The sequence below is a fragment of the Neolamprologus multifasciatus genome, chromosome 8, assembly GCF_963576455.1.
Source record: "Neolamprologus multifasciatus chromosome 8, fNeoMul1.2, whole genome shotgun sequence".
In the NCBI taxonomy this organism is placed as follows: domain Eukaryota; kingdom Metazoa; phylum Chordata; class Actinopteri; order Cichliformes; family Cichlidae; genus Neolamprologus; species Neolamprologus multifasciatus.
The window spans coordinates 13,205,746-13,227,175 of record NC_140446.1 but is presented as its reverse complement, the minus strand read 5'-3'; the positions used below and the strand labels follow the sequence as shown (position 1 = coordinate 13,227,175).

Here is a 21,430-nt window from a genome sequence, read left to right as displayed (position 1 = left end):
AACCACACATTAAATTTCTTTTAGCAATTATTGTTTTTTTTAATGTCACAATTCCAACCCTCCTCCTTTATCCGGACTTGTGACCGGCAAAACTGACCCGAAATAGGCACAAATAGAGTTACTTTTTTGTTTACGTGTCTGTGTGTGTCTTTTAAAGAATTTTAAACCTTGTGATCCACAAAAAGTAAGAGTAAAAGAAGAACATTTTTAACCATAATGTTATTAATAAACTACATTAATCAAAAATGGACATAGCAAGCATCACCAGACAGCTTCAGTCGAAATTGGATGTAGAAGATGAAGGTAAGGCTCTGCAAGGACATCCGATTTCTAAGTTAGCAATAGAATAGAATAGAATAATCCTTTAATTGTCCCACAAGGGGAAATTTGGGTGTAACAGCAGCAAGAAAGAAACATATACAAACAAACAGTACACAAAACACAAAACAGAAACATACACAATTTTTACATATTTACATCAAGGACAAGGGTTACAAAAAAAAGAGTACTGTACCGTTATTAAATTAAATAAAATTAAATACAGATAAGAGGCAAACCCTGGTTATAGTGTGAATGGGTTGATAAAATAGTGCAGGTTACAGCGCTGATGTAAAACTCTGTTTGTTGGGAGCAGTTTTGATTGTACAGTCTGACAGCTGCAGGGAGGAAGGACCTGCGGAAACGCTCCTTCATGCATCTAGGATGTAGCAGTCTGTCACTGAAGGAGCTCTGCAGTTCAGCAACATTTACATGCATGGGGTGGGAGACTCTGATGTTATTTTGGCCAGAGTCCTTCTGTCTCCCACCAACTGCACTGGGTCCCAGAACAGAGCTGGCCTTCCTAATGAGTTTATCCAACCTCTTCCTCTCAGCTGCCGATAAACTGCTGCTCCAACATACGACACTGTAAAAAATGACAGATACCACCACAGAGTCATAGAAGGTGTCCGTGTGATGGATCTGCGTCTCCGGAAGTCCACCACCAACTCCTTGGTTTTCCTGGCATTGATCAGCAGGTGGTTCTGCTGGCACCAGTCCACAAAGTCCAGAGTCTACTGTCTGTACTCTGAGTCGTCTTCACCTGTGATGAGGCCAGCTATGGCAGTCGTCAGAGAACTTCTGTAAGTGGCAGCGTGGGAAGTTGATGGAGAAGTCTGCAGTGTAGAGAGTGAAGAGGAACAGTGCCAGCACAGTTCCCTGTGGGGCCCTCGTACTGCAGACCAGCGTATCAGAGACACAGCCCTGTGTCCTGACATACTGTGGGCGTTCTGTGAGGTAGTCCAGTATCCACTGGGACATGTGGTGGTCCACTCCCGATAGCTCCAGCTTGTCCCTCAGAAGTTGTGGCTGGCTGGTGTTGAAAGCACTGGAGAAATCAAAGAACACGATCCTTACAGTGCTTCCAGGATTCTCCAGGTAAGTCGGGGCTCGGTGCAGGAGGTAGATGATGGCATCCTCCACCCCAATGCCAGGCTGGTAAGCAAACTGCAGCGGATCCAATGAAGACCTCACCAGGGGGTGCAGATGGCTTAGAAGCAACCTCTGGAGGGTCTTCATCAGATGTGATGTCAGGGCTACCTACCTGAAGCTGCTGAGGTCCTTGGGATGGGAGGTCTTTGGTACCGGTACCACACAGGAGGTCTTCCACAGCTGTGGAACTTTCCCCAGTGACAGGCTCAGGTTGAACAGATGATTGGAATGGTGTATTTTAGTGCATTGATTTATTTTAAACAAAGTAATGTACAACTTCTCACGACCTGCGTTATAGTCAGTGCGGGAGCACGGCTTCGCCTCATGCACAATTCATTTGCAGTTTGGACGCGTAGGTGGAAACAGGCTCCTGCTCTGACAGCAGCTGGGGGCGACTGCTGCGTTAGGACCGCCGCCTGTGAGTGCTTTGGCACGGGCGAGGTGCCCACGGCAGCTCCCGCTGCTTGTAAGAGCGATACGTGCTTTCACGTCAAAAGTCGTAATAACACTCCAATAACACCAGAAAAAGTCACCAAATTTGTCGCTTTTTAGAAAAAAAGTCAATAAGGGCGTCTGAAACTCGCTAGATGTAGCGACAAAGTCGCTGCCGTTAAGTCCTCCGTTATTTATTTAGCTAAACAAGTAAATTAACACTGGCTTACAGCACCATAGAAATATATACAAAAATACAAGCCTCCGTTATTTATTTAGCTAATATGCTAGTAGCCAATGTGCTTTAAGCTAACTCGGCTTCCACAATCTTACATTTCTGAATAAAACACAAAGAAGTTACCTTTAATACCTCCGACCAGTATAATTTCACTCCACGTTAACAGAGCTTTCCAGAGCTTTCTATGTGAGAGCAAGCCGTAAAACTTGAACACAAAAAGTAAATAATTAAAAAAAGGGGAGTGTATTGTTTGTTAATCGACGGTGAGACAGCGGGGGCGTAATCGTCAAGGGCGGATGCACCCCGGGTTTTTTCCTGTCTGGGTTGCCATTCCCCGCCAACAGCAGGTTAATATTAAAGTTAGCTTAATGGTTAATACTAACGTTCAGGGAGGTAGTGATGGGCAGATGAAGCTTTCATGAAGCACTGAAGCTTTTCATCCAATTGGTTCACCCCAGCGCAAAGCTTCTTGAAGCTTCATTTGCTCTAGTAGGACACCTACTGGACGTAAAAATATTAGATGGCATGAATTTGAAGAGTGTGGCCTTTTGCACACAGCCTGTAAATGTCAACAACAAAAGGAGTGTGTAAAACATCTATATTGTATTGATGGCAGTATACTTTGTATATATACTTTGTGTATATATTGTAGTATGGAAAATGATCATTTGGAAATGCTTAAAATGGAAATGATCATTTACTGTGAGGTGAGGTTGGGGTGTGGACAGTGGTTGTGCTTTTGTAACGTTGAGGTATGGACAGCTACACACTGAGGCCTCAGTCCTGCCTGTTCACATTTTATTTTGTAAAAACTAAATTTTCACTGCTTTTATGACCTTTTAGTGGGGAGAACATAGCTAGGATTGAATGATTTAACAAATCTTTTAAATCCTTTGTCCTTCACAATGCTAAATGGCTGGGAGTCCTCGATCACCATGCTAACCAGGTCTTCATCTATTTGAGATTGTTCACCTGAGGAAAGACAATAAAAACAAAGCACAAATATAAATATCACACACGTAACTTATTACAGCTGTATAATATTGTTATATCATTTAGTTACATTACTGCATGCTATATTATCATGGCATTTGATGGTTCACCTGGTCTTGCTCCACAATCTGTGTTCCCCTATTCTAATGCAAAGCTGTGTAGTGCCTAAGCATGGATGAGGTGTTGTTGTTATATCCCAGCTCCCTGGCACATAGCAAACACTTCACCTTGTACAAAAGTAAAGACAGCTTAACATAAATTATATTGCACCATCACTATTATGAAAATACATCTTCTGTAGAAATTTACATACCTTGTTGGGAGGAATAAAATCAAAATGTTCCCACACAGGGGAGGACATCCTCCTCTTCTTAGCTGGCTCCATTCTCTCCTGATATTCTCTCCTCACTCTCCTAAACCTCCAAACTGTCTCCAAACTCTCACTAACTGCAACTCTCCATCAAACACCTACATTTTTGAATGAAGTCTGAGGGGTTTGTATCGCTGTCATAGCTCGCGGCAAAGTTCGAACCACTTCATGAACCAGTCACGTGGTACAGCCGGGCAGCGAGGCTTCGGACGTCATCATTTTCAGCTCCTCCCATAAATGAAGCAAGCCTCGACACGCGCATCGCGGAAACGCCCCCTCCATTACTCGACACAAGCTTCGAAGCCTCGATACAGAACGTCACATCACTACAGGGAGGTGTGACGTCACGGCACGTGTGCCTTTGAAGTCTGTGAACGCGAGCTCATAAATACCCCCAAGGTAAGGCACTCTACTTTACTGCACCTAGTGTTGAAAACACATTTTAACTAAATTAACTCTGAATCGATAGTCGTCTGCAAATATGTGGCGCTCAGTCTTCAGTCATAAAAATTCTTCAGACACTGATGGCTTTGAGGAGCTTGACAGATATTATTTAGAGCCTGATGGGTTCTTCTTACCAATATCTATTTCTAGAGATGAACAGTCTGAGGTTCCTAAAACCAGTGTTTCTGTAAACACCTATGAAAATGAACAGGCAACCACCTCTGAAATAGATGAGGCTCCTAAAACCAGTATAAACAACTTTGAAAATGAAGAGTCTCCCACCAGTGAGAATTACAGCACTGATTTATTCAATGGCGTCCTCCCCAAACCTTCAGATATGAACAAATCTGAAGAGAAGGAACAAAACGCTGACCAAGGAAGTTTTCAAAGAGAGGACAAAGAAACTTTTTTTTCCAGAGTTCAAACAAATCTTTCAGCTCTGTCTTCCATTATTACAGCTCCAGTTGAGTCAGTTGGGCGAGGAGTCATTTTTGTCACCAGGCACATTTTTAATATTGGTCGAGCACCATTTACCTCACCCATTAGTGAAACGGAAAAGTCACCCACCTGTGAAACAACTGAGGTTCCTTCACCGAGTGTTTCTGTAAACAACTTTGAATACGAACAGTCACCCTCCAGTGAAACAACTAAGATTCCTACAACCAGTGTTAATATGAACAACGCTGAAGATGAAAAGTCTTCAGCCAGCGAGAGTTACAATACTGATTTATTAAATGCCATTCTTCCTGAACCTTCAGATAACGTACCCAAAGATAATGAACAAAATGTTGTCCCAGGCAGTCTTCAAACAAAGGAAGAAGAAACTATTTCTTCTGGAGTTCAAACAAATGTTCCAAATTTTTATTCCTCTTGTAGAGTTCCAGATGTGCCTGTGGGCCTTAGAGAAGATTTCATCACCAGGCACATCCTTAATATGGGTCGAGCACCATTTAACTCAAATATTCCAAATCTCTATTCCTCTTGTAGAGTTCCAGATGTGCCTGTGGGCCTTAGAGAAGATTTCATCACCAGGCACATCCTTAATATTGGTCGAGCACCATTTACCTCAAATATTCCAAATCTCTATTCTTCTTGTAGAGTTCCAGATGTGCCTGTGGGCCTTAGAGAAGATTTCATCACCAGGCACATCCTTAATATGGGTCGAGCACCATTTACCTCAGTTACCACACCCACTAGTGAGACTTCTGAAACAGCTAAGGTTCTTAAAACCACTGTTTCTATAAACAACTTTGGACATGAAGATTCTCCCACCAGTGAGAGTTACAGCATTGATTTATTCAATGTTGGTCTCCCTGCATCTTCAGAGAATGAACCAAATATTGTCCAAGGAACTCTTCAAAGAGAGGACAGAGACCCTGCTGTTTCCAGACTTCACCGAAATCTTTCAGGTTTTAATTCCCTTATTACAGCTCCAGTTATGCTTGCGGGCCAAGGAGTCATTTTTGTCACCAGGCACATCCTTAATATTTGTGGAGCACCATTTACCTTATTGTTCAATCATTTTTCAGCAATTATTCAGCGTATGTTTCCCATTCCCCACAGAGCAAATTCAGGCCTGATTCCTACAATCAGAAGATGGTTAGATGTAATTTCTTGGATGACTTCAGTAATTGGTGCACTTGCACTTTTAGTTTTACTTATAATCATACTTAAAATAGTCATCATGGTAATTCACTAATTCTAACAAACATGAAATTCAGTATCCTTAGCATAAAATGACATCACAATTATGCCCCCAGCCAGTCACAGCAGAAGGCTGCCCCTCCCTGAGTCTGGTTCTGCTGAAGGTTTCTTCCTATTAAAAGGGAGTTTTTCCTTCCCACCGTCGCCTTAGTGCTTGCTCATAGGGGATCGTTTGATTGCTGGGGTTTTCTCTCTAATACTGTGGGGTTTTAACCTTACAGTACAAAGAGCTTTAAAGTGCCTGTTCTAACACAGCATTATTAAATAGACCTTAAATGGCTTCAACTGAAAAAACATTACATAATAAAAATAGTAAATCAATAAATAATGGTGTGTGTTTGTTTCATTTTTCTATACCAGGATTAGTGCTAAAACTTAGTGGGTTACAATTTATGTAGCTTTTAAAAGATTATTGTTGTTCCAAATGTGACTGCTGAGTGGCCGTGGCATTGCGCACAGGATAAAACTTCTTGATTTTAGTGTCATGCAGAAGTACATTCAGGACAAAGATTGCACTTAAGTAACATCTGTGATTAGAAGACACTGGTTTTGTCTTCTTTTTCTGTGATAATTTACTTTAAAGTTTATTTTTAAGTCTTGGATCTATTTTTATGGGTTGCTCTGATTTTAAAAACAAATTTAAAGCTCTTACTGGTCATTAACACAAATGCAGCGTTTACCTGTACAGGGATTGACCACTAGAGGTCCTTTAACTCAAGGTTTACATTCATCAGCAACTTCCTTGTCAAATGCTAAATGCTGATCAGATTAAATAGGATTATTAAGGGACAATACATTTTGTTCTTAATATCCTATTATGTCATCTATCATGTCTTTTCTATGATTCATATTTTATTGATGAGACCGTCAATAGCGAGGTAGCAAATACTCAAAGATTAACTAGTCAGGACATGTGATTTCTACAGTTTTTTTACAGGGTGGTCTTTGGCATGTTATCTTATTTTTGGTGAATAAAACAAAACCAGTGAAAAAAATCCCATGTGAGGCGAAGCCTAATTGGACTGTTATACAGATTGACAGACCACGTGACTTTCGCGCATTGCATGCCGGGAACCCATGGCAAAACAATCCAAGTATCAAACGCAAGCATTTGCAGCACCGCAAAACGTTCATTCTCCCGTTCCAATACCCTCTTGGTTTTTCTTTGCCCCCCCTCCCAAAAACAAAAACGAAAGAGAATAATGCCGGACCGTACAAAGACAGACTCGACAAAAAGGCAAAGAAAAGATACAAGGAAACAATCAAAGGAGTGAAAGAGGAGTGTTAGACCCTTACAAGCACACAGAGTGGAAAAAAACGTTAGCGTGCTGCCCAACTTTCACCACGCTCATATTTATAATTATACGGTTCTTGGAGTGAGTACATATACATACACAAGCCCGGGTACAGTTTACCGACGGATGGGTACAGGACCTTGAAATGCACCATGTAGAACGAAAGACCATCGTACGAACAAAGGTTTACCTCACAAATCGTCTTCATAAATACACATATGTTAACCGTTTATTAACAGGACCTTTGGTAATTAATTAGTGGAAATAATTTCTGGTAGGCCTTACAGAAATGTAGCAGTGACAATAATATTGTATGTTGTACTGGGCAATTAGTGATACAAAAAAACCCTGTTTTATCCTGTGAATAAAAGTATATGTTTTTGTCAATGTACCATGGTAATAACAGAAGCGAAACGCAATATTCTGTCAGGACAATTCACTATTTATACACAATAAACAAAGGAGCATAGCGACAATTTCTGTTCAGCGCCAGAATCGCTTGTAACCCATATCACCAATTATGTTATGAAAAATGACGTATTAACTACTACAAAACACTGACCTTTGTGGGAATGCTTGGAGCAGACTGGGAAGTTATATTTGGTCTTTGAATGGCTGCAATGCAGGCCATCCGTCGGCTCTTTGTTACTTCGGAAACATGGCAATTTCTCTTCAACGACGTAATCCGATAACAACCGATCTCTTTACCCGTCGGCTTCCTGTGGCTGTCATGCGACCGGCTATTGCAGTTAATAATACAACAGCTTATTGCCATTTTTTGTGTTTCTTTTTATCGCTGTGTAACTGATTTCAAGCCTGGGTGCGCTAGTACCTCTTGCCACGGGTTCCCAGAATCCTTTGCTCTATTCCAAAATTAGGCCTCAGAACCCAAACGGTGGACTGAAACTGAGTTTGGGTCTCATTTTAATTTGTGGTCACTGTACCAAAAATGTGGTTCATCATAACTATGCAACATTTAAAGATGCAGTTATATTTCTTATTGACATCACCAGAAATTGTGTGTGAATTGTTACGGTAATGTTCAATAAAGAAGTATAATTCTTTTTAAGAACAACAAAAAAACATTTATTATAGAGTAAACTGTGCAATCTGTTTTAATTTAAAACAGTTACAATATTTTGTACTTAGAATCGTTTGATCTGACTTCTTGCAATAAAAATAGAAAATTTGCAATTCTCTAATTCTTAGTAACAAGTCCTTTGTAAAGAATTCAGCTTTTGTGTAAACACCTAAGTTCATCAGATATCCGGGAAACTAGTGACACTGTCGCGTCGTCCATGTTTGCTACAGTCATTGCTGGAACCTGACAACAGCGCCACCTGAAGGAGGCTTCTCTCTGTCTGATAGCTTGTGTTCTGAGACCTGACACCTGAATTTCTGAGACCTGACACCTGACGACTTTTAGTCTGAGACCTGAGATCTGACATTTTTTTGTTGAGACCTGAGGATTGTCCTAAAAATGTACACCATACTGCAGAGACAGTGCATGATGTAGGATTTTATTTCATTTTCCAGGGCAGTGAATGTAATGTACTGATAACATAAATTATGACAACTTCTTGCAGAGAAAGTTCATCAGCTTACACTATGTTAAAAACGTTAACATAGTGTAAGCATGTTACATAGTGTAAATGTTAAAATAATTTATTTTAATTGTGATTTATAGAGATAGTGGAAGGAGAATGCTAAGAGATAAAAACCATGACAACATAAATGTGTAAAAAAAAATGAAAGACCTTGATATGTATATGACTACAATAGATATTGATTCAGTCGTTTGCAGAATTGCTGACCATAAGGAGGCAACTCCTGTGGTTGCAAAGAGGCTTTGGGTGATAAAGAGGTCAGGGCAACTGTGGAACTGCTCAGCTTAAGATTTCTAAATAGAACTGAACTAATGGATGACATCAGTCTCTTTTATATACAGTTAGTGATTATAAGCCCACTTCTAGCTTCATCAGTTGAGTATATTTTGTTTTTCCTCTGGAAACTTTTGGAATTCAGGGTTGTCCATTCGGTGTGCCTGTGACATTGCTCTAGTTGTAAAAACAAAACAAAATATAGATGTATATGAAAATCTAAAATGTATTCAAAGGCAAAATGGGATGCATAGCTAATAAATAGTAATATGAAAAAATAACAACTTTGTGTGAATGTAACCTTGTGAAATTTGAAAGTCCTAGTGGCACTACAATGATCATAGTTGCCATCATGCCTAACAAGCATCATCATATCATTTGGAAATGCAATCTGGATCCCAGCTGAAACTGAACAAGGCAGCGATGAAATGCTTCCCCTCTGTGCTCAAACAAACGTTCGCAGCTTGAAAACGAGCATATTTCTAAACCAATGAAAAGAAATATGCTGATTCAGGATTAGCAAGTTCTTTTGAAAGTTGACAGAAAAACCCAGTGCCTAATGTGTGACAGAACCAACGACAGCGGTTTTGCCACCTGCTCTCTGGAGCGGTGGCCCAGTTGTCTAGATGGGTTAAGATGCGGATTATGTTGGGTCGTGCCGGGGGCCCATAGGTGGACACAAGGTGGGCATTTGCGCCAAGCTGACTGGAGGCATGGGTTCCAATCCCACTCCTGACATCACTTGCTTATTAAACATGAGACTGAAACGTTATGTGATGTCTTCCTTCAATAAAGACGTTGCCACTAGATGGCAACTGCTTTGATAAGTTATGAACTTGAAATCTGGTTTACTTAGTGTCGGGGGTGTCACCTACCTGCTTGGTCATTGTATGCTTTAATCTACATGCCAAATATCCTTGTGCAATATACTGACCTCAAGTACCTCTCTCATGCGTCTATCGAGTCTGAATGTTGTTGAGATACCAGACAGCCAAATTCACTCCAGATACAGACTGCTCCGTTACATCTATGTCCACTGTGAATGACCATCTTTGAACAGAGCTGGTGGCATAGGGCACCAACTGTCTGAACATCTATATCCAGTGTTGAGAGACCTTCCCAGAAGCCTTAACGCCCATTCATATCCTGGGCCATTTGACCTCAGGAAATCACATGATAGGTTGGGGCTAGGTTTCACAATGAGCATGTGAAACCTAGCCCCAAAATCCTTGGCTGATTGTGACCTACACCCGTTTTTCACACCTTGCTCGTGTCATTAGAGAGAGGATCATTAGGGGGTCCCTCGTCCCTCTTGGGCGGACACTCCCATAGGCCTTAAATCTGGGACTCTTCACCATTTGACCCTAGAACTGAAGAAGCTTCTCGGATGAGAGGTGAAACGTCTTCAAGCAACTTAAAGAAGTTAAGGAAGTTTCCAAGCTCCTTAGACTGCAATGACCTGGATGACTGAGAATCTTCACAGACATCCATTACAACTTCCTTCACCAAGTCGATCTCAGCCTGCAAAAATACATAGATCTAAACCTCAAATCTCACAAATGTGCTTTAGATGTGAAGTAGAAGTCAGTTCCTTTCTGTACTGCAACTTGGTCACATTCATTTTATCACATAGTTGAAGAAATGTCTCATCACTCATCCAAGTGACTTCTTGAATCTCAGCTGAATATGTGTTGGTAAAGCAGATTACAACAATCTGATCAGTTGTAAAGGTGTCTTGATCTGGTAGTCTGTCATGTGGATTCTGTATCAACAAGGGAAAATGTGTCAGGATGGCCGAGCGGTCTAAGGCGCTGCGTTCAGATTACAGTCTCTCCTGGAGCCGTGGGGTCAAATCCCACGCCTGACATCCCTTGCTTATTAAACTCAAGACTGAAATGTTATGTGATGTCTTCCTTCAATAAAGGAGTTGCCACCAAATGGCAACTGCTTTGATAAGTTATGAACTTGAAATCTGGTTTAGTTAGTGTCGGGGGGTGTCACCTACCTGCTTGGTCATTGTATGCTTTAATCTACATGCCAAATATCCTTGTGCAATATACTGACCTCAAGTACCTCTCTCATGCGTCCACTGTGAATGACCATCTTTGAACAGAGGTGGTGGCATAGGGCCTGTGGACACTCCCACAGGCCTTAAATCTGGGACACTCCACCATTTGACCCTAGAACTGGAAGAAGTTTCTCGGATGAGAGGTGAAACGTCTTCCAGCAACTTAAAGAAGTTTAAAGAAGTTTCCAAGCTCCTTAGACTCTGGTAATTGGTGATTCTGTTCTCAGACATGTGAAGCTAGAGACACCGGCAACCATAGTCAATTGTCTTCCAGGGGCCAGAGCAGGCGGACATTGAGGAAATGTAAAACTGCTGGCTAAGGGTAAACGTAAATTTAGTAAAATCATAATTCACGTCGGCAGTAATGACACCCGGTTACGCCCAATCAGAGGTCACTAAAATCAATATTGAATTGGTGTGCAACTTTGCCAAAACAATGTCGGACTCTGTAGTTTTCTCTGGTCCCCTCCCCAATCGACCAGGAGTGACATGTTTAGCCGCATGTTCTCCTTAAATTGCTGGCTGTCTGAGTGGTTGTCCCAGAAACGATGTGGGCTTCATAGATAATTGGCAAACCTTCTGGAGGAAACTGGTCTTGTTAGGAGAGACGGCATCCATCCCACTTTGGACGGAGCAGCTGTCATTTCTAGAAATATGGACAAATTTATTAAACCCCCCAAAATATGACTATCCAGAGTTGGGACCAGGAAGCAGAGTTGCAGTCTTACACGCCTCTCTGCAGCTTCTCTCCTCCTGCTACCCCCCCCCCCCCCCCCCAAAAAAAAACCCCATCTCCATAGAGACTGTGTCAGCTTCCAAAAAGACAAAAAACAAACTAAAAACCAGCAACAAACAACTTAAACATAAACAATTACAAAGAAAGAACAATACAGTATCCACATCTGAACCAAAGAGTAAAACAGTGAAATGTGGATTATTAATATTAGGTCTCTCTCCTCCAAGTTCTCTGTTAGTACATGACGTAATAATTGATCAACAAATTGATTTACTCTGCCTTACAGAAACCTGTTGCAGCAGGATGATTATGTTAGTTTAAATGAATCAACACCCCCGAGTCATTCTAACTACCAGAAATCTCGAAGCACAGGCCGAGGGGGCGGTTGTGGCAGCAATTTTTCACACCAGGCTGCCGGGGGATTCCCATGATGCATTGAGTTTTTCCTTTCCAGTCACCTTTCTCACTCACTATGTATTAATAGACCTCTCTGTATTGAATCGTATCTGTTATTAATCTCTGTCTCTCTTCCACAGCATGTCTTTTATCCTGTCTTCCTTCTCTCTCACCCCAACCGGTCGCAGCAGATGGCCGCCCCTCCCTGAGCCTGGTTCTGCTGGAGGTTTCTTCCTGTTAAAAGGGAGTTTTTTCCTTCCCACTGTCGCCAAAGTGCTTGCTCATAGGGAGTCATATGATTGTTGGGTTTTTCTCTGTATCCATGAAGCGCCTTGAGGCGACTTTTGTTTGTGATTTGGCGCTATATAAATAAATTGAATTGAATTGAATTGAATAGACTACAATGACCTGGATGACTGAGAACCTTCACAGACATCCATTACATATTCCTTCACCAACTGATCTCAGCCTGCAAAAATACATAGATCTAAACCTCAAATCTCACAAATGTGCTTTAGATGTGAAGTAGAAGTCAGTTCCTTTCTGTACTGCCAACTTGGTCACATTTCATTTATCACATAGTTGAAGAAATGTCTCATCACTCATCCAAGTGACTTCTTGAATCTCAGCTGAATATGTGTTGGTAAAGCAGAGGTGTAATAGTCTGCCAATCTGATCAGTTGTAAAGGTGTCTTGATCTGGTAGTCTGTCATGTGGATTCTGTATCAACAAGGGAAAATGTGTCAGGATGGCCGAGCGGTCTAAGGCGCTGCGTTCAGATCGCAGTCTCTCCTGGAGGCGTGGGGTCAAATCCCACTCCTGACATCCCTTGCTTATTAAACTCAAGACTGAAACGTTATGTTGATGTCTTCCTTCAATAAAGGAGTTGCCACCAAATGGCAACTGCTTTTGACAAGTTATGAACTTGAAATCTGGTTTAGTTAGTGTCGGGGGTGCTGTAGTGCAGGTCACCTACCAGGTTGGTGATGGGATGCTTTAATCTACATGCCAAATATCCTTGTGCAAGATACTGACCTCAAGTACCTCTCTCATGCGTCTACCGGAGTCCGAATGTTTTGCAAAATCAATTGTTCAATGGCTCAGGGGGTTGGGAAGCGCATCTGTAACCGGAAGGTCGCCGGTTCGTTCCTCGGCCTCTCTGTCCTGGTTGTTTTGTCCTTGGGCAAGACACTTTACCCTACCACCTACTGGTGTTGGCCAGAGGGGCCGATGGCGCGATATGGCAGCCTCGCTTCTGTCAGTCTGCCCCAAGGCAGCTGTGGCTACAACCGTAGCTTGCCTCCACCAGTGTGTGAATGTGAGAGTGAATGAATAGTGGCATTGTAAAGCGCTTTGGGTGCCTTGAAAAGTGCTATATAAATCCAATCCATTATTATTATTATTATTATTATTAAAATGAAAGCTTAAATAACTCCATTAAAAATGCAAGATATTAACAGCATGTTATTTTGCTTTTCCTTTAACTGCCCAGAAAAAAAAACATTGGAAGAAAAGTGAAGTGAAATTTATTGAGGAATGGCAACTGAAGCTTACATTTAAATACAGCTCAAAGATTTTCTGGTGCTGGTGTCACCAGAAAATTCCCACTGGAAATACTCGGGAAACTTCTAAATTGGGGGTTTTGTACAGATGAGACTTCTGGAATATTTTGGCACTAGTTTAGAGATATAGTTGAGAAAATAAAAACAGTGAAAAATTAACAGAGTTAATGCATCGTGGTTAACATCTCCCACAGGCACACTTCATTAAGTCAGTCATAAATAAACTAAACTGGAAAAAAACATCCAATATCATCAGTCTGTAAGTGACCTCAGGAAATCGTTTTGCCCAGAAGGAATTCAGCATATTCTTTCCTGCGCAGCACCCGCTGCATTTTGAACGTATTGGGTGAGGTGCTCGAGTACGCCATCATCTGCTTACGAAGTTTGTTAAACGCTCCCTCTGCCACCAGCTGCACTCTCATTGGCCCGATGCTGCCTTTGATACGGAAGGATTTGTAGACAGCCGAATCCTGCTGGAGAGAAATGTCCAGCTGGGAAGCAAGAAAGGAAACACCAAACAGAAAGACAAGGTAGAGTGATTTAATGACAGACTGTAAACATGCTGCCTGTTGGTGAACCTTCATTAGGATTTCTCTTACCTTATGTCGTTGTTCCTCTGTAAGCCTCCTCACACCTTTCAGCTTGAAGAACACCTGGTAGTGAGGGATCCGAGCCACCAATTGTATCTCCTGCAATGCACAATAAATAAAATAAAATATGGTGCAAAGGTTCAATAGTTTTCGCATCATATTCCAACTTCTTCTATGATTTAAGTGTATAAACAAGAACAAATATTACCCAGGATGCCGCTCTCAGCACAGCAGTAGTCAACCAGCTGAGCTCCTGGCCCCTGAGCGACGGCCTTCTTCAAAACACTGAGGAACAACGCTTCTGACACTTTCTCTCCTCGAACATTCAGCATTTGACCTCGTCTAATGGAGCATGGAAGCAAGGAGAAAGTATTGTGTCATGCTTTATATATATACACAGACACAGCATAAGAAAAACTGTACGGCTGTCCAGTGCTGTACCTGTACTGAAACTCCACGATGGGACACTGGTTGTGAAATCCAACAACTTTTACAATGTCTCCGATGCGATATCTGTAACAAGGGAAATATACAGGTAAATATGAGAGTTTGTTATAGTTGTAATATCACATTTTAATTGCAGTGATGGTCATACAGAGCCACCGGACAAATCTGATTTTACACTCATTCAGCAACTTTGTTAAGTACACCTGTTCAACTACTCATTAACACAAATATCTAATGAGCCACTCAGAAACTTGGTGCACACAGAGATGTAGCCATGGTCAAGATAACCCACTGAAGTTCATACCAAAATTAAAATGGGTCAGAAAGTTGATCTAAGTGACTAAATGTGGCATGGTTGTTGGTGTCTGCAGGGATTTCACCACACAATCATGTCTAGGGTTTCCAGAGAATGGCACGGAAAAGAGAAAATATCCAGTGAGCGGCAGATCTCTGGTAGAAATGCTTTGCTGATGTCAGAGCTCAAAGGAGGGTGGCCAGAATGAGTTGAGCCTATAGGAAGGCAACAGAAACTCAGATAATGACTTGTTGCAACCAAATTATCAAGAAGAGCATTTCTATAATCACAGTGCATTGAACTATGAAGCAGATGGGTACAGCAGCAGAAGACCACATCAGCTGCCACTCGTACTCTGCAATATTCTTGATATTTATTTAAAATCACCTCTTGATATTTATAATTGAGTGATTTGTATATATTAGTGCTGTTTCTTAAATGTATAAAATCTGTAACATACTGTATTGTTTAAATAGTTAGGCTGTTACTGTTACCGACTTGGAGCAACTGTAATCCACATTTATTCCCACAAGTAATCTGATTCTGAAGAACAGGAAACTGAGTCTATTATTCACATAGGGTCACCAAGTTTGGACAAGATTGGAAAAAGTTGCTAGAGTTTCATTTTTTTGCTCACCATTTGGAGAGAGGGTCAGAATTTGGCATAAACAACATGAAAGCCTTGTTGTAACAATCGTTCAGGCAGATGGTGGTGGTAGCATAATGGTGTCAGGGATATTTTCTTTGTCTCCTTGGTACCAAAATCCTTTAAACTCCACAGCCTTCCAACTGAATAGTGATGCTGACCATGTCCATCCCTTTATGACCACAGTGTACCCATCTTCTGATGGTTGCTTCCAGTAGGATACCACACCATGTCACAAAGCTCAATCAAGTCTCAAAATAGTTTCTTGAGTTCATTGTACTCAGATGACCTCCATAGTCACAACAGTCTCAGTCCAATAGAGCATTTGTGGAACGGGAGATTCCCATCATGTCAACACTGACCAAATTCTCTCTGGAATGTTTCCAGTACCGTGTTGAATCTTTGCTGTGAAGAATTAAGAAAAAAGGATGTCCAACCTAAAAGTAGTGAAGTGTTTCAAGTTTCAAGTTTTATTGTCATATGCAAGTTAGCACAGGGTCAACATTGCAATGAAATGTGTTTGACGAGGCAGCAGTCACTCAGCAGCATGATACAGTACAGAAATATAATAAAATATAATAAAATAAAATATAAAAATATAAAAATAGTAAGGAGCTAAATATTAGAGAGACATGGTAAAGAGAAAAGATGACTAAATATATATGTATCTATAAATATATGTACACTAGTGATTAAAAGAAAATCTTGAAAAGAAATATGACGGGAGGGCAGATGGGATATTGCACAGAATGAGCAGCAGAAAATTACAGTATTGCACTTTAAATATAAATATCAATGACAATAAAGTGAAGTGACCAGTGCAGATTAAACAGAGTACTTGTGAAGCTACAGGGTAGCTTCTGAGTGCTGTGTTGTGTGTGTTAAGTGTCTTGTGGTTGAGGTGTCGTACGGCTTGGTGGTAAAACTGTTTTTAAGTCTTGTAGTCCGAGCAGACAGTCTCCTGTAACGTCTGCCAGATGGTAACAAGGAGAACAGCTGATGTGCTGGGTGGCTGTGGTCCTTGATGATGCTGTGTGCTTTATGGAGGCATCGCTGGAGGTAAATGTCCTGAATGGCAGGAAGCCTCGTGCCAGTGATGTGCTCTGCTGCCTTCACCACCCTCTGTAGTGCTTTACGGCTGCTGGCAGAGCAGCTTCCGTACCAAACTGTGATGCAGCTCGTCAGCAAGCTCTCAATTGCACACCTGTAAAAATTTGAGGTGATGTTGGCATTCATGCTAAACTTCCTCAGCCTCCTCAGGAAGTAAAGCCGCTGGCGAGCTTTCCTGATAGCAGTGTCTGTGTGAAGGGTCCAGGAGAAGTCCTCGGTGATGTTGACTCCAAGGAACTTGAAGCTGCTGACCCTTTCGACCTTGACACCGTTGATGTGGATGGGCTGGTGTTCTCTGACTGGTAGTTTCCGGTAGTCCACTATCATCTCTCTAGTTTTGCTGATGTTGAGAGTCAGTGTCAAGTGACAAACTTAAACAGATTTAGAACATGTTAAAATGCAGTGTGGACCCATCCACAATCATGAGGACGTAAACATACAGCTGCAGTTATTTATATTTGTTTGTAGATGAAATCAAACCTGTAAAGTCCTGAAGCATTTGTGACAAGCAGCTCATAGTTTTCTCCCTCCTTCACCTCCTCCATCAGCAGAGTGTGAGGGGCCTCCTCATCCAGGCTGCTCTCTGGAAGGAACTCGCAGAACATTGAGCGAGGGCACAGCAAGTAACGTCTTTCTGACTCCTGAGGCCACAGGTTCACCCCAATTAAACCTGCAGGGGCACAGATAATGAGAGCAAATGCTGACCTCATCCACATATAGAAACCCTACAAATGCCCAACTGCAACGGTTTTTAATTAAACAGCTTAAAAAATGTAAATGAAGGCTATTACCTTCAGTAGCAGCATAGAAGGGCGAGTAGAAAGGCACTCCTTTGCAGTAACTTTCCCTCAACATTTCACCGTAGATCTGATTGGAGCCTGAGTCCACTGCCAGGACCAGGTTCAGATGAGGCCACAGGCGCTTGGCAATCCCCTGAAGCCGTCCTGGAAGTGGGCCCGGAGTTGGGCAGCTCTCTGTGGGTCTGGCTTCATTAGCGCTTCAAGCTTGGCCCTCACTTTGGGCTCCAGAGACAGAGCAGTGCTGATTTTCCCCCGTTCAATGTCCTCCACAAGTTCCTGCCAACACTCCTATGAGATCGAGAGCATATTAGGGAGAAATGACTTGCCCAAGCCTTTATTCATAAAGCAATTAACACAAATGTTTTAATCAGTCAGTGGGAGCTAAACACCTGACTCAAGATTCATCTTGTTTTACTAGATGATGTCCCAGTGAGAACGAAATGAGGCACATGTGAAGGACAACAACAGCCTGCTACTGCTCAATGAAACGTTGTCTCTTAAAATAGACAAGAAATAACATTGCTAATGCTTTTCTTTGAAGGATGGAATGGATGAATTACTTTACATACTTTACGGTTTCCCATTAAGTCCTGTTTTTATGCCTCTACTCACATAAAAAAGAAAGAAAAACACAAAAACAACAAAAGTAACTCATTCCAGACAAACAACTGGGTACCTGTAGGGCACTGAAGGCATAGAAAACTGTGGAGGCGAAGTTGGACTCCAGAGTTCCCACATTAGGATCTTTCAGCGCAAAAAGAAGATGCAAATAGAGCGTGTCCTTCTCATTGGGAACCTGAAGAAACATAAGATTTTATTACCGAATCGGTCACACAAAGGCTGACCACTTGTTAGGCTTGCTGATTGTACCTTGAAGGCAGGTGCTGGAGTTGTGTACAGGTTTAGGATGTGGCGTGAGGAGGCTGGTGTCGAGGAGTTTGGTCCGATGGGAATTCCAGCCTCAGACTGCCGAAAAGTAGGAGTGTAAAAGAACTTGGTGGTGCGTTGAAGGCTCTTGGTCTCAGGGAATGCCTGCTGCATGGCATCTAAGGCACACAGTCACTCCCTGATGGAAACACACAGCGAGTATTATTAGTAAAATTTCCTTGCGCAGCACATGGGCTACACCGTCATCATCATCATCAAGGAGTGACTTCACCTGCAGGAAGAACTCAGTGTTGGTGTCCTTAGTGCTGAGCAGCATGGCACTGGATCCTGATGTCCCGGAGGTCATGGCCAGAATTAATGGCTTCTCTGCAATGATGAGCTTCTCTTCTCCAGCTGCGATGCGGTTGATTAGGTCTTGATAGTGCGTGTATGTAGTAATAGGATGGCATGCCTGAAATTCTTTAATATCTAGAAAATAAAGAGATTTCATGATTTAAATCAAAACTGTATTGACACCTCTAATTTATCTTTCCATCATTTAAGCACAAGTATCAAACAGTCCCCAATTTTCAGCATCGCAATTCTCAGGACCTGCTGCATTGTCCGTGCCCATCGGGAACACTGGGACATTTCCCAGTATACTCAGGGTCATTTAATACCCTGGCCTGCTGTGAATAGTTTAAACAGCAACATTACAACAAGCAGAATGAGTTGGTGGTCCTCTCAGAAACCACACTCTCATCCACAGACTATATGATACTGCTGCTATATGTGCACAGGGCATAGGCAGGTGAACCATGGACACAAGTAAATTCACACTCCAGCAAGACACACAGCACGCAGCAGCTTCTATATCAAAGCTATTTAAGTGAAGCAATGAAATTGTGGAGGGGAAGAAAAGAGAAAGTCACAAGTAGGCATCTTAACTCTGTGGTAATCAGGATAATTTTCATCTCAGATGATCATAGAAATAGTGTAGTACTTTTTAAATCAATACTAAGGGTGTTGTAGTACAGGAATGAAAAGAGTGATACTAAAAAAAAAATATGACTGTAACGTTAATAATACACATATAAACATAAATGATGGTAGTTGTATTTGATTTCATCTCGCTACAGGTGTACAGGCTACATGTGTTTTCAGTGTCAATTATCTGACAAAAATGAGAAAAATATGAGAAAAATAAACTGATTTTGACTTACAGCATTATTCCTCTTCCCTCCAATATTTCCTACAAATATTACTGTAATAACATAAATTAATTCATTTGGAAACCCTTTGGCACAACTAAATAACAAATCAGCACATGGAGTTAAGTCTACAAAACAAGCCAAATTCCACTCAATGCATGAAATGCTGTTTTAGTCACCTGTACGCTGAAAATGTCTCGGGACATTTGTTCATTGAAAACAATAAATTTGATGACACAGGTTTAAAACAAAATAAAAAGAAATTTTAAAAAAGCTTGACTTGCTCACAAAACAATAAAATTGTGAACAGATAGATGCAGCTTTAATTATTTTTGGATAGCAACACATCTAAATAGGAATCAAATCAATATGAAGTTGTGATTTGTCGCCGTTCTTTAAGGACTCTGGTGGCAGCTGGTGGCACGAGTTTTTTCCTTTAATGTGTCACCCCGGTCTTCCCAAGCGTTAACACTGAATAACACAAATGTCTTCACACTACCTGCTTGCTAAACTAACGCCATCTACTTCACTGCTTACCTTTTATTGAGCTGAAGTCGTACGGTCTTCCATAATACGTATCTCCGTTTTTACGCAAGCGCTTCAGCAGCGTCTCCTGTTGGACTTCTTTGACTTTGAGTGTGTCTGCTTTCAAGTTTCCTTCTCTGCCGCCTGCCCAGCCAGCCTACAACCTCACCGCTACATGCTGGCTCAGAAGGCTGCTTAACGTCCGGTTTTCAACCTTTATCTTCAAGATTAGTGCCATCCCGGCCACAGAGCACAACCGATGACAGCGGGGAGAGGGGTCGGCATGGCTGTTACACAAGACAAACAAAAACACAGAGGAGCCAGGTGGGGGCGCTGTTAGTCAGCATTAGACCGTTACCTTTCTTCTCATCTACAAACAAGAGTACGCAGTCTACCATGAAAGTGCGCAATCCTGTCGAGACAGGATGGTTTTTATTTCGCTATTTCGCGCACCTCATTCACCGCTTACCGGGAATCTGTCCGCTGATGGCCAGGGCGACCGATAAAACCGCCAAAACAAAGCGGAAGTGCAACGCGAAAACCAAGAGGAAGACATCTTGAGCATTAAATAAGATGTGATGTCCCCGTGGTTATAATAATTAATGTCTATAAAAAGCTTTGGACTGCATTTCCACGCCCAAGAAAGCGTGTCAACTTTTACTTTCGCCGCTGTCTGTGCTGCTTCCGTATTTGGGTCAGAACTAGACGCTGATTGGTTTGACTAAATCATGACGTAATAAACCTGGAAATACCAACTAAAACAAAAAAACAAAAAAAAACCCTTATATTTTATTTATCTGTTTTTGCTTTAAATGTAGCACCACTGCCTGGATAATGCTATAGAGTCCGTGGTTGTGATTGCACAACAAAGAAAATCAATCTGCAAGTTAGATTCTTATTAAATATTTCTTACATAAAACACGGGAGTGTGAGGGTTTGTGGACATATATACTACCAGTCAAAAGTTTGACCACACCTCATTTAATGTTTTTCTTTATTTTCATGGCTATTTACATTGTAGATTCTCACTTAAGGCATCAAACTATGAATGAATACATAGATTTATGTAGTAAACAAAAAAGTGTTTTATATTTTAGATTCTTACAAACAGCCACCACTGTTTCAGTCCCTGAAACAGTCACATGGGGGAGGGGGGCACACCTACACACTGTAAAATAGTTTCAGAAAACTGTGAAGAAGTCCATGATTTTCAAAAATGTCTTATCTGTGCTTTAGCATAAAACAGCATTTTCTGACTGTCAGGATTCTGCATCTTTCAGTCTAACGTACTTATGTATGTCAGATATGTTACACAAAAAATTTACAAAAAAAGGACCCTGGGACGACACCC

The 21,430-nt window shown here is 41.5% G+C and overlaps 1 long non-coding RNA gene, 1 other non-coding gene and 1 pseudogene across 2 annotated transcripts; 1 reads left to right on the top strand and 2 right to left on the bottom strand.

Annotated features, from left to right (window-relative positions):
• Positions 1-14: 14 nt before the first annotated feature.
• LOC146512648 (uncharacterized) lies at positions 15-1,772 on the bottom strand. The gene is made up of 2 exons (XR_014875682.1): positions 1,583-1,772; positions 15-1,366 (listed from the first exon to the last, which is right to left on the bottom strand). It is a non-coding gene; the product is annotated as an uncharacterized LOC146512648 (long non-coding RNA).
• A 10,996-nt stretch (positions 1,773-12,768) lies between these two features.
• Positions 12,769-12,851, top strand: trnal-cag (transfer RNA leucine (anticodon CAG)). Its single transcript has one exon. It is a non-coding gene; the product is annotated as a tRNA-Leu (tRNA).
• Positions 12,852-13,535: 684 nt separating this feature from the next.
• LOC146512646 (GH3 domain-containing protein-like) lies at positions 13,536-20,515 on the bottom strand (annotated as a pseudogene).
• Positions 20,516-21,430: the final 915 nt, after the last annotated feature.